Genomic DNA, 10,535 nt, shown 5'->3' on the forward strand with positions numbered 1-10,535 from the left:
TTGGAATTCTGTTCAGAGAAACAGAGCTTTTAATGGAGAAATGATAGATGGTCAATAACAAGATAGATAGATGACAGAAACATACACGGGGTGGGCAGGCAGGCAGGCAGGCATGGGTGGCAGGTGATTGACTAAAAGGGATTGACACACATGGCTGAGAAGCCCCAAGACTGATAGAAAAGCTACAGACCAGCCAGGGCAGAAAGTCAACATCCCAGGCTGAGCAGTCAGTCCTGAAATTCCATCTCACCCTGACTTCTGATTCCTCCAGGCCTTCAGCTGAGCAATGTGGCCACTGCATTGGGAAGGGCAGCCTGCTTTGCATAGTCTCTCCACTCAAACTTTAAAGTCCTTATACTTGCTATTTTTCTCACTGCTGTGACCAAATAGAGAACAAAAAGCAACTTTAAAAAAAGAAGGTTGAGGGGGCAGCTGTGTGCACATGTATGTGTGCACAGTCATTCTAAGAAGCCAGAGTAGGACATCTGCTGTTTTGTATTGTTACTCTAAGCCTTTTCCTCTTGAAACAGGGTCTTTCAATGAACCTAGAGTTAGGCTGGCAGCCAACCTTCCTATCTACACACACATGCATACACACACACACACACACACACACAGAGAGAGAGAGAGAGAGAGAGAGAGAGAGAGAGAGAGAGAGAGAGAGAGAGAGACTGCTGGGATTACTGGCACACATGACCACGCCTGGCTTTGTACATGGATTCTGGGGATTTGAACTTAGGTCCTCAAACTCTTATACACTGAGCCATCTCCCCAGCCAGGAAGGATTTATTCTGGTTCACAGATAGAATGGGAAACAATCCATCATAACCAGGAAGGCACGGCAAAGTCCATAGTGGCAGGAACATGCTGCTGGGACTCCTCCAATGCTCTGTGGACCAAGAAGCAAAGAGAGAAATCAGTCACCATTAGGACTGAGCTATAAACCTCAAACCTTGCCCCACAGTGACTCACTTCCTCTAGCTAATCTCCACCTCCTAAAGGCTCCAGAACAGCCCGAAACAGTACCACCTGCTGGAGACCACGTGCTCAAACATTTTATCCAATGGGACACATTCTGCAACCAGCCCCATAACACTAATTCTCTCCTACAGACACACTTAAAATAATCATCAACCAAATACCTGAACACCCTGTGGTCCAATCAAAATGATTCAGGAGACCAACCATTACAATGCCCAATTCCCTGCCAGACTACAGGCTCCCCAAGGCCACTGACTGATTCTTTCTTCTCAGACATGGCCCAAAAGCATGACATAATAGCCAATCATGAAGACACTACATAAATATTTGTTAGCTGGATGAAGAATGACTCTCTAGGGGACATCTTCATTAGCATTAAACTGCCAAGTCCCCCATGACTATTCGCTATGACCATGCTTACCTGAGTGTGAAATAACACTCATGCTATGAATTACCTCTTGAGTTTCAAGGTCCAAAGCATATGACCTGCCCAGTCCCCAGCAGGAACAATGATGTAAAGAAGCAGAGGCTAAAAATAAACAGAGGGAAGGCATTTATAGGCACAGGTGAGTCTTGAGGAATCCAACAGACACACCACACGAACTATGCAGATATTTTAACTTCCTGTAAGCAGTTTTAAAGAGTGAAAATGGGCAACTCAAAATAATTTTAATAGCATATTTTATATTATCATAAATACAAATTATAATTTTTAAGTTTAATCATTTGAACCAGTAAATCCAAAATATTGTCTCCACACATATCCAATATAAAATTACTTTATAGGAAGCCTTTTGAAATGGGTACTTACAACTCATCTCAGCTTTGACTAGACACAACCCCAATATTCAGCTACCACATGAAGTTCACGACCAGTACACAAATGCTGCCTTCTGACCACAGCATTCTCTGAAGCCCTGGTCATCAAATGAGACTGATTTGAGACTCCACAGGATTAAGTGTCTCCCTGTGTATTCTGTAATTGAAAAAAAATCAAAGGCAAGCTGTAGCGGCTAACCTTCAGGGTCAACTGGAGAGGATTTACAGACACCTAAGAGAAAAACCCTTGGGCACGTGTGATGAAAAGCGTTTTTAAAGGTACACACCTGAATGTGGTCAGCATCATCCCATGATGTGGTCCCTGACTGAGTAAAAAGGAGAAAGCATGTGGACTGCCAGCATTCCTCAATTATTTCTCGACTGTGGATGAGGTGTGACCAAACCCTCACATTCCCACCAGCACACCTTCTTTCTCAGGGATGTACCACATGCCCTCTTAAACTGGTCCTAAAGAAACTTTGCTTCCTTAAGATCCCTCTTCTTTTTAAGTGTGTGTATAGTTTGGCTTGCATGAGTTTATATGCACCATATGCATGCAGAGCCCATGGAGGTCAGAATTGAGAATCAGCTCTCCTGGAACTGGGATTACAGGTGACTGTGAATCATCTCGTGGTGCTGAAAACTGATCCCAGGTCTTCTGCAAGAACAGGAAGTGATCTTAACCACTGAGCCATCTCTCTCTGCCCCACATTGAGTCGATTCTTGCCAGATGTTCTGTCTCAGGAGGCAAGAAAAGCAGCTAATACAGTTGTACCTGAAGCCTATGGAGGCCAATGAGTCCAGAGCTCCAAATCTGCCCTGGTGTTTACAAGCAATGAACCCTGGAGAATAGTCACTCGCTCTCTCCAGGTACAGTCCTCAAAAACAGCAGAGGTACTGTCAAGAGAACCCCCTCTTAGCACACGAAAGCTTGTGCTACTCATTTCCCATACTGGCCACTTCAGGATTCCAGCCTCATGCGCCCAGACTTGGAACTAAATCAGAGTCCTGCTTGCTAACCTGGCTTTTTCTACAGAATGGTTAAGGCTTGGAGTTGGGCCTGAAAGGAAGTTCCTACTTCTCCAGGACTTTCTGGGTCCCATAAAGGAAACTAGCCCACAAGAGGCCATTGCACAAAGAATTTCTTGGGGGGGCCTGGAGAGATGGCTCAGAGGTTAAGAGCGCTGTTTGCTCTTCCAAAGGTCCTGAGTTCAATTCCCAGCAACCACATGGTGGCTCACAACCATCTGTAATGAGATCTGGTGCCATCTTCTGGCCTGTGGGGATATGTGCAGAAAGAATACTGTGTACATAATAAATAAATAAATCTTTAAAAAAAAGAATTTCTTGGTTACCATCCACAGACAATGTTGTCTAGGCCAGCCAGACACAGGAGAGTTCACGCAGAGTCAGCAGAAAGCATGCTGTTCTGTACAGTGGGGCTACATGTCACACACGCCCTCACTCTTTGTCATTTCAGAATTAATGTAGAGTTCAAGCTGATGTGGACTGGGACACCTCCAGACTCTGACATCTCCATTAAGGCTAGGATCAGTCAGCCGCATTAGGAAGTCAATCCCAGCTTGTGTGGAGACTACACACCTGTCCATGGTCAGATTGCCCAATGCCTGCCCACCTTCAAATTCTCTTTTTGGATGGTACTGGGCATCAAACCCAGAGCCTTGTGCATGCTGAGCAAACAGTCTAGCACTAGGCTACAGCTCTAGCCCTCAACTTTTCTTTAAGTGTCATTTCTAAATGTCTGGGCATTTTAAAAGCTACTGTGTTCTCTGAATTCAGCAATCCCTACACTAGTGCCCCGACACTAACCTTGCGAACATTACTAAATCCCATCCCCACTTACAATCTGTCAGCCTCTATCTCTCAGAAATATAACAAAGGAAGAAAAAAAAATGAGCCCAAATGGCTTTTTGGACTGCCCATAGTGTTCTTGGAAATCTGTTAGCAATGAATCCAACACCCTCTCTCTTATTGTTGGTACCAGCTGGCAGGCATGGGCTGACAGTGCACACACCAGCATTGGCATCATTTTATTCTGCAGAATAAAGCCTAGCCGTTTCTGTCTTTCTGGGGAGTTGTGGGTAACTTGTTATGATGCTTCCTGATGGGACCTCTAAAGAGAGGCCCTAACACAATGCAACCAACTCTGGGCCTCTGCTTGGTGGAGATAAGCTCTCAGGGCTGCCGGGGAGGGGTGGGGGGTGGGGGACTGAGGAAGCAGTGTAAGCAAGGAGACACACCTATCAATACCCGTGAAAGAGACATGAGGATGAGTCATGGAGACCATCCCTAGGGAAGGGCTTGCTGCCCAGCTCTGGATTACGGCCAGCAAACAGCCTCCAGATGCTCTCTCTCTCTCTCTCTCTCTCTCTCTCTCTCTCTCTCTCTCTCTCTCTCGATCTGCTTCCCTCAAGACTGGTGAGTGAATGAGTGGCAGAAAAGCAATAGCTTCATCTCTTCCTTCCTGGGACATCTCGGATGGGAAAATTACATGCAAGTTCTCCTGCATTGAGTTCAGCTCATCCTCTTCCCTGTCCCTTTGCCTCCTTTTTCTGCTCACAGGAGCTGTTCCATAATAAATGCCTTCCACTTGTATCCCCCACACTCTGTCTCAGTATCAGCTTCCAAAACTCCAAACTTTATGTGTGTTGCTCTTTTTAATCTGTATTGTTGTGTGATACAGAGATATGGGTAGAGCTGTAACTAGAGACACAGCTAGAGAAGGAAGCCCAAGCCAGTGTCAGCTTTATCTTACTCCACTGTGGTAGCTGGAATGTAATTGGCCCTCATAAACTCATAGGGAGTGGCACTATTAGGAGGTGTGGCTTTGTTTGAGTAGAGGTAGTCTTGTTGGAGGAAGTGTGTCACTGTGGGGGTGGGCTTTGAGATCTCCTATGCTCAAGCTATACTCAATGTAGACTCAGTTCACTTCCTGTTGCCTAAGGATCAAGATGTGGAACTCTCAGCTCCTTCTCAAGCACCATGTCTGCCTATACACCGCCATGTCCCACCCACCATGATGATAATGGACTGAACCTCTGAAAATGTAAGCCACCCGAATTAAATGTTTTCATCCTAAGAGCTCCCATGCTCATGGTGTCTCTTCATAGCAACTGAAACCCCAACTAAGACATCCATGTTCTGCTGTTAGCATATCAGAGATTGGGCAGTCTCTGAAAAAAAAATTCTTTCTTTCTATTCTGAAGGTTAAAAAAGTAAAAAAAAAATGTCAAGGGTCTACAGTTAATGAGGCCCTTCTCCCTCATTGGGTCAGTTTTATATTTGTTTGTGGCATTTGAGGAAGCTATTTGTTTTTGTTTGTGTGGTGTGTGTGCGTGTGTGTGTGTGTGTGTGTGTATGTGTGTGTGTGTGTGTGTATGTGTGTGTTTGAGACAAAGTCTTACTGGGTAGAGCAGACTAGCCTTGAACTCTTGACCATCATGCCTCCATTTCCCAAGTGCTAAAACAATAGGTGTGCATTACCATACTCAACATGGTAAAGCCTTTCTTGCTTATAGGGCTCTCTGTGGAGTCCCAGGGTGTTATGAGCCATTGTATGTCACTGTATAGCACACAGAACAAGTGTGCTATTGCTTGTTTCATAGCAGAGCTTGGCTCACTTTAAGTCATTAGTCCATGGATGGATTGAACTTACTCAAGAGGGCAGAACCCTCCCATGATCGAATCCCCTCCTCCCAAGATCCCACATCCAAATACCATGGACGTGTGACTTTGAGGATAAAGTTTCCAACATATGAATTCTGGAAAACAAGCTTTCAAACCAGAGCAAGTGTCCTATTGCAACGAAGGAAACCAAGTCTCTAAGGGGCTTAAAAACCCAGCTGTAGGTCACAGGGTCTCAGACCTAGGATTGAATTCAGTCCTGCAGCACCAGTGCATGCTGGGCCCTTTCTTCTGTATCCTAGCCCCACCCTACCAGGCTACCTGGTCAGATGACCCTCCAACATATGCTGATGTCTTGGATGGATAGATGAGAACGTCAGTGAAGGAGTGACTCCCTTGAAGAGAACAGCCATGGCAGGAGGAGACTGTAAAGTCACCACTGGGTGAGATTTCAGAGATTTGTGGAAGATGCCCTGCACTAAAACCACTGCTTCCATGAAGCCAACAGTGACCATGATGCTCTGCATCCACATTTGAGGGGAAAGTGAATGTGTCACTGCTGAGACTATCACACTCACTAAAGCTGGCAGGCTCTAGGTCTCTTATTCCTAGGCCACCCCAGATCCCCCTCTGTCACCATGGGAAATGATCTGATAGAGCAAGATCTTCTGGGTGATAATGGTGTATTTATATTTGCAAGGTAATTCAAGAGGCAGGGAGCTTTAACTGAAGCTCCAGGCTCTGGACAGAAGAGTCACAACACTTGCTGTCACTTTATAGATTTGTGTTAGCAAGTTCAGCGCCACTGAGCTCTTTATTTCTTCCAAGTTATGCATCCCATAATTGGGATAAAGTAGATAATGGTTCTTTAGTAATTGCCTACTGGTAAAAATAGCTATTCTTTACATGGGCCTGGTTAACATAGATATTTTCTAAAAGCCAAAATAGGATTCTTCATTAAGCAGCTTCATTAAGTACTAGACTCTAAAATATACACACAATTAAAGTGAGCTTTTTAATAAAAAATAAATACAATCACTTGAAACTTAATTTCACTGGGTCCTTCAATTAGTGCATAATGTAAGTGAAGCTTCCTTTGGGTTGGCTGAGCATCACCTTGACTCTCAGCCTGTAATGTACAAAGGTACCCTATGACAAATGCATTGGAGTTCAGCCAGCCACGGCATTTGCAAGCCTGGACCGTCTTCCTAGTGAAAGGATTCAGAGTACACCATCCTATAATTTGCCACTTTGGCACAGAAACTATTTTGAGATAAGGGCAAGGGGGACCAAAAGATGCAGGAAGAGTTCCTGTTTTCCCCTCCGCCATGGAACTTCATCTGTCAATGTGACCCACCTGGGAAGAGAAGAACCGTCTCGGTCGGATTGGCTGGTGGCCCAGTCTGTGAGGCACTTTCAACAGAGAAGCCAAAAAGTAGCACACAAATTTCCCTTTGTGAAGGTGTGCTCTTCACTCACACACCTGGAAGAAAAGAGTACTAGAGTTGGAATGTTAACATCAAGGCCAGTTTGCATAAACAGACCTCAGCTCTTTCCCACCATTGATTTTCTATACATTTCCTACTGACTTCCCTACTATACAACATACCTTGGAATCCCAGCTCTTTTTCCTGTATTAAAATTATGTGTGTGTGTGTGTGTGTGTGTGTGTGTGTGTGTGTGTGTGTGTGTATGCATGCACCCTGGAATCTAAGAACTTCTTTGAGTTTCACTTAATTTCTAAATCTTCATGCACATGAAACATTAATGTAACAAGGTCTATATATAGCTCAATAGCAAAGCACTTATCTTGCATGTGCAAGGCCCTCAGTTTGATCCCCAGCACCACAGAGAAAAATAATAAAAGGATGTGTGTTCCCCACCCCCGCATGAATATTCCTGCTTTCAGTTTAATTTGCAGTCTCCCCACCCCCCCCCCCCCCCCCCCCCATACAAAGTCTAGGTAGAGGAAAGGATTCTCCTTTTCAACACTAACTGCAGGCATCTTGCTTTCCCAAATCAGAGCCATTTGCCCACCATTGAGTCTACCTCTCCTGGGGCTCAGGAATTTCTCTCCCTAACAATGCAGGCTCTCCTTATTCTATGCTTCAGAGGAGAATACTTTGTTGACATCAGGCTGTGCCCTGCTCTAAGTTATTCCATATTACATAACATGATCATTTTCAGACTATCCCTTGTCCTGAGAGGTTTCGTTTTACAAGTATTTTTTGGACCTATTTTGAGGTTAGAGGAAAACTATGCACCTGGGTAGACACACAAATGGCATGATCCACCCCACCACCACCCACATGGCACAGACAGATACTTAACTCCTATGAATAGAAAGATTGACACTACATAAATTTATCATAAATTTAACTGAGATGTCTGGGGGCACTTGCATATATTAAAACCATGTTAGGAAAACCAGATCCAAGAATTTATTAAATGCTGGCTGTGGTAGTACATACCTTTAATCCCAGCACTTGTGAGGTAGAGGCAGGTGGATCTCTGAGTTCAAGGCCAGCCTGGTCTACAGAGCGAGTTCCAGGACAGCCAGGGCTACACAAAGAAACCCTGTCTCAACCACACACACACATACAAAGAACTTATTAAACACACCAGCAGCCCAAAGAATTGGTGTAACTCCTTCACTGGACCCCATAAAGAGAGAGATTCCCAGCACTATTAGGTGCTGTCTCTGACTCAGCACTTGTGTGTCAAGAACCTACACACTCAGCTCAGCTCAGACCCAACTGCTACTGCATCCCTAACTAGCTGCTGTCTGCCACCCTCCTGGTCACCCACCTAGACCGGCAGTCCTTTTGTCCCCTTGCCCCTCATCTGAACCTTGCCTTTTCTCCTGTGCAGCTGGACTCAACTCTGTCGCTTTTCTCTCTGACCTGTGACCTGAGCAGCCAGATTCACAGTAGCTTCTCCAGCTTAAGTACAGCCCATGGTCAACACAGACACTTTCATCCCTGTCAGTTTCCCAGCTTTGGCATCTCAGTTCTCTACAAAACTTCTTACTGCTTTTACGTTCCCATAGCCATTCTATAACTTAAACACACATATTCTCTCTCTCTCTCTCTCTCTCTCTCTCTCTCTCTCTCTCTCTCTCTCTCTCATCTGGGAGTTACTGTTATTAATTAACATCAGAAGAGAAGAAACTGTTTCTTCAACCAGGGTTATTAAAGAGAGCAGGTGTAGCTGGCAAATTACTAAAGCTACCAAAACCACCAAACCCTGTTAGTCAATAAATTCTGACATTGTGGAAAGACATGCATGTGTTTGTCTACATTTCTAACACAGAAAGCTCACAACACGCTTTCTCAGATCTCTGGCTCTTGTCGAAAGCCGCATTAACTGGCGGGGGGGGGGGGGGGGGGGGGGGGGGCCTTGAGATGTGCCAGCCTGGATATCAAAAGGTTGATTTTTCTCTGACCCTGCTCTGTGATCTGGCAATATCAAATCTAGAGCTTTATTTCTTTACATGAAGAAGCAGGAGGGGAGGAGGGGGAGAGGAAGGAAAAGGCAGTAAAAAACAAGGAGAAGAACAGGACAGGGCAGGGAGGAAGCCAGAAGAGCTGGATCTGGACCCACCTTCTCTGCTAACACGGAACCCTTACCTGCTATGTTCAAACCCGCTCCTCCATAAAATGAGGGAAGCTGCCTGGGTCAATGTTTTAAAAGGTGTGGTCCAGTCAGGTGGAAGTGGTGCACACCTTTAATCCCAGCACTGGGGAGGCAGAGGCAAGAGGATCTCTGTGAGTTCAAGGCCAGCCTGGGAGACAGAGTGAGATCCAGGAAAGGCTCCAAAGCTACACAGAGAAACTCTGTCTCAGAAAAACAAAACAACCAAAAAAAAAAAAAAAAAAAAAAAAAGGTGTGATCCATTCTGTCTGCAAAATCCAGCACCAGCATCAGATCCCAAAAGAGTACACGAGAAACACAAATATGTGGATCTTGTCTAGACTCCTAAATCAGACTGTGGGATACAGCCCAGATATATGTTTTAACAACACTTCCAGATAATTCTCACTTTGATTTGAGATCCACAAGCCAAAAGGATCTCACAGGTCACTTCCAGACTAAGAAACCTGAAAGTCTAAACTTGTCTTAAGTCCTCCCTCTCTCCCTCCCTCCCTAAAGCCATCCCTTCTTCCTCCCATCCCTCCCTCACTTGTCCCTATGTTTAAAAGCAAGAAGGAAAACAGACCTTCCTCTAGACTTCCCCTTTGCTGTGTAGATGGCTAACTTCAAAGAACTTGAAATTCACATTTAGTCATTTCCATGGCAACCTTAATAAAGCCATTAAGGCACTTCTGTTCTTTAAAACATCTGCTCCCTTCTTTAAAGGTTCTCTTCCTTTTTCAGCAGTAAGTCTAGTCTATCCAAGAATAGCTGTTAAAACTGCTTCTGTACTGTGTAATTATAGCCCTAACCAGCAGCACAAAGGTCGTCATTTATGGCATACGACCTAACAGATCTACCTCCACTCTCAGACCAGCGCTCAGGACGGTGCCAAATCTAAGCTCCCAGGCCCCCATGAGAGTATCCATCCCCACAGGGCTCCATCCTCTGCCTCTGGCTTCACACAGTTACACACCAATTGAGGAAAGAGCTGCCAGCCCCTCTGGTTAGCCATCCTGCCCACCCAGCCTATGGCGTCCTGATGTGACTGACTCAGCTCTAGACCTATGAAAAATCTCTGATGCCCTGTAGTCTCTAGGGCGGACACATGACCTTCCAAACCCAATGAGAATTGGCTGAAATATGGGCTCTTTCTCAGTGGCCTACAACCTGAAATGAGGAAGCCTGGAGTTGTGTGGCCCATTAAAAGGTCAAAAGAGAATATCTTGAATCACCACATGAGCCATCAAAGTTGAGAGGTCATGAGAGAGAAACTGAGACCAATTTAAAAAGGAAAGTGGGAGAGGCTTTTGTCTAAATAAATTTTCAAAAAATAGAAAGAAGTTTAGAGGAACTGACATCTCACACGTGGGCCTATGAAGTAACCAGCAGCTAGATGAAAGCCTATCTCCTTTGGGTTCCCCTCCCCCTTAACTCTACTGTGGCGTGATAACTGT

The 10,535-nt window shown here is 45.0% G+C and overlaps 1 long non-coding RNA gene across 1 annotated transcript; it reads right to left on the minus strand.

Annotated features, from left to right (window-relative positions):
- Window positions 1-829: 829 nt before the first annotated feature.
- Window positions 830-6,862, minus strand: LOC118592009. The gene is made up of 3 exons (XR_004946041.1): window positions 6,803-6,862; window positions 1,437-1,510; window positions 830-889 (listed from the first exon to the last, which is right to left on the minus strand). It is a non-coding gene; the product is annotated as an uncharacterized LOC118592009 (long non-coding RNA).
- Between the last annotated feature and the right edge of the window lie 3,673 nt (window positions 6,863-10,535).

This window comes from Onychomys torridus, chromosome 10, assembly GCF_903995425.1.
Source record: "Onychomys torridus chromosome 10, mOncTor1.1, whole genome shotgun sequence".
NCBI lineage: Eukaryota > Metazoa > Chordata > Mammalia > Rodentia > Cricetidae > Onychomys > Onychomys torridus.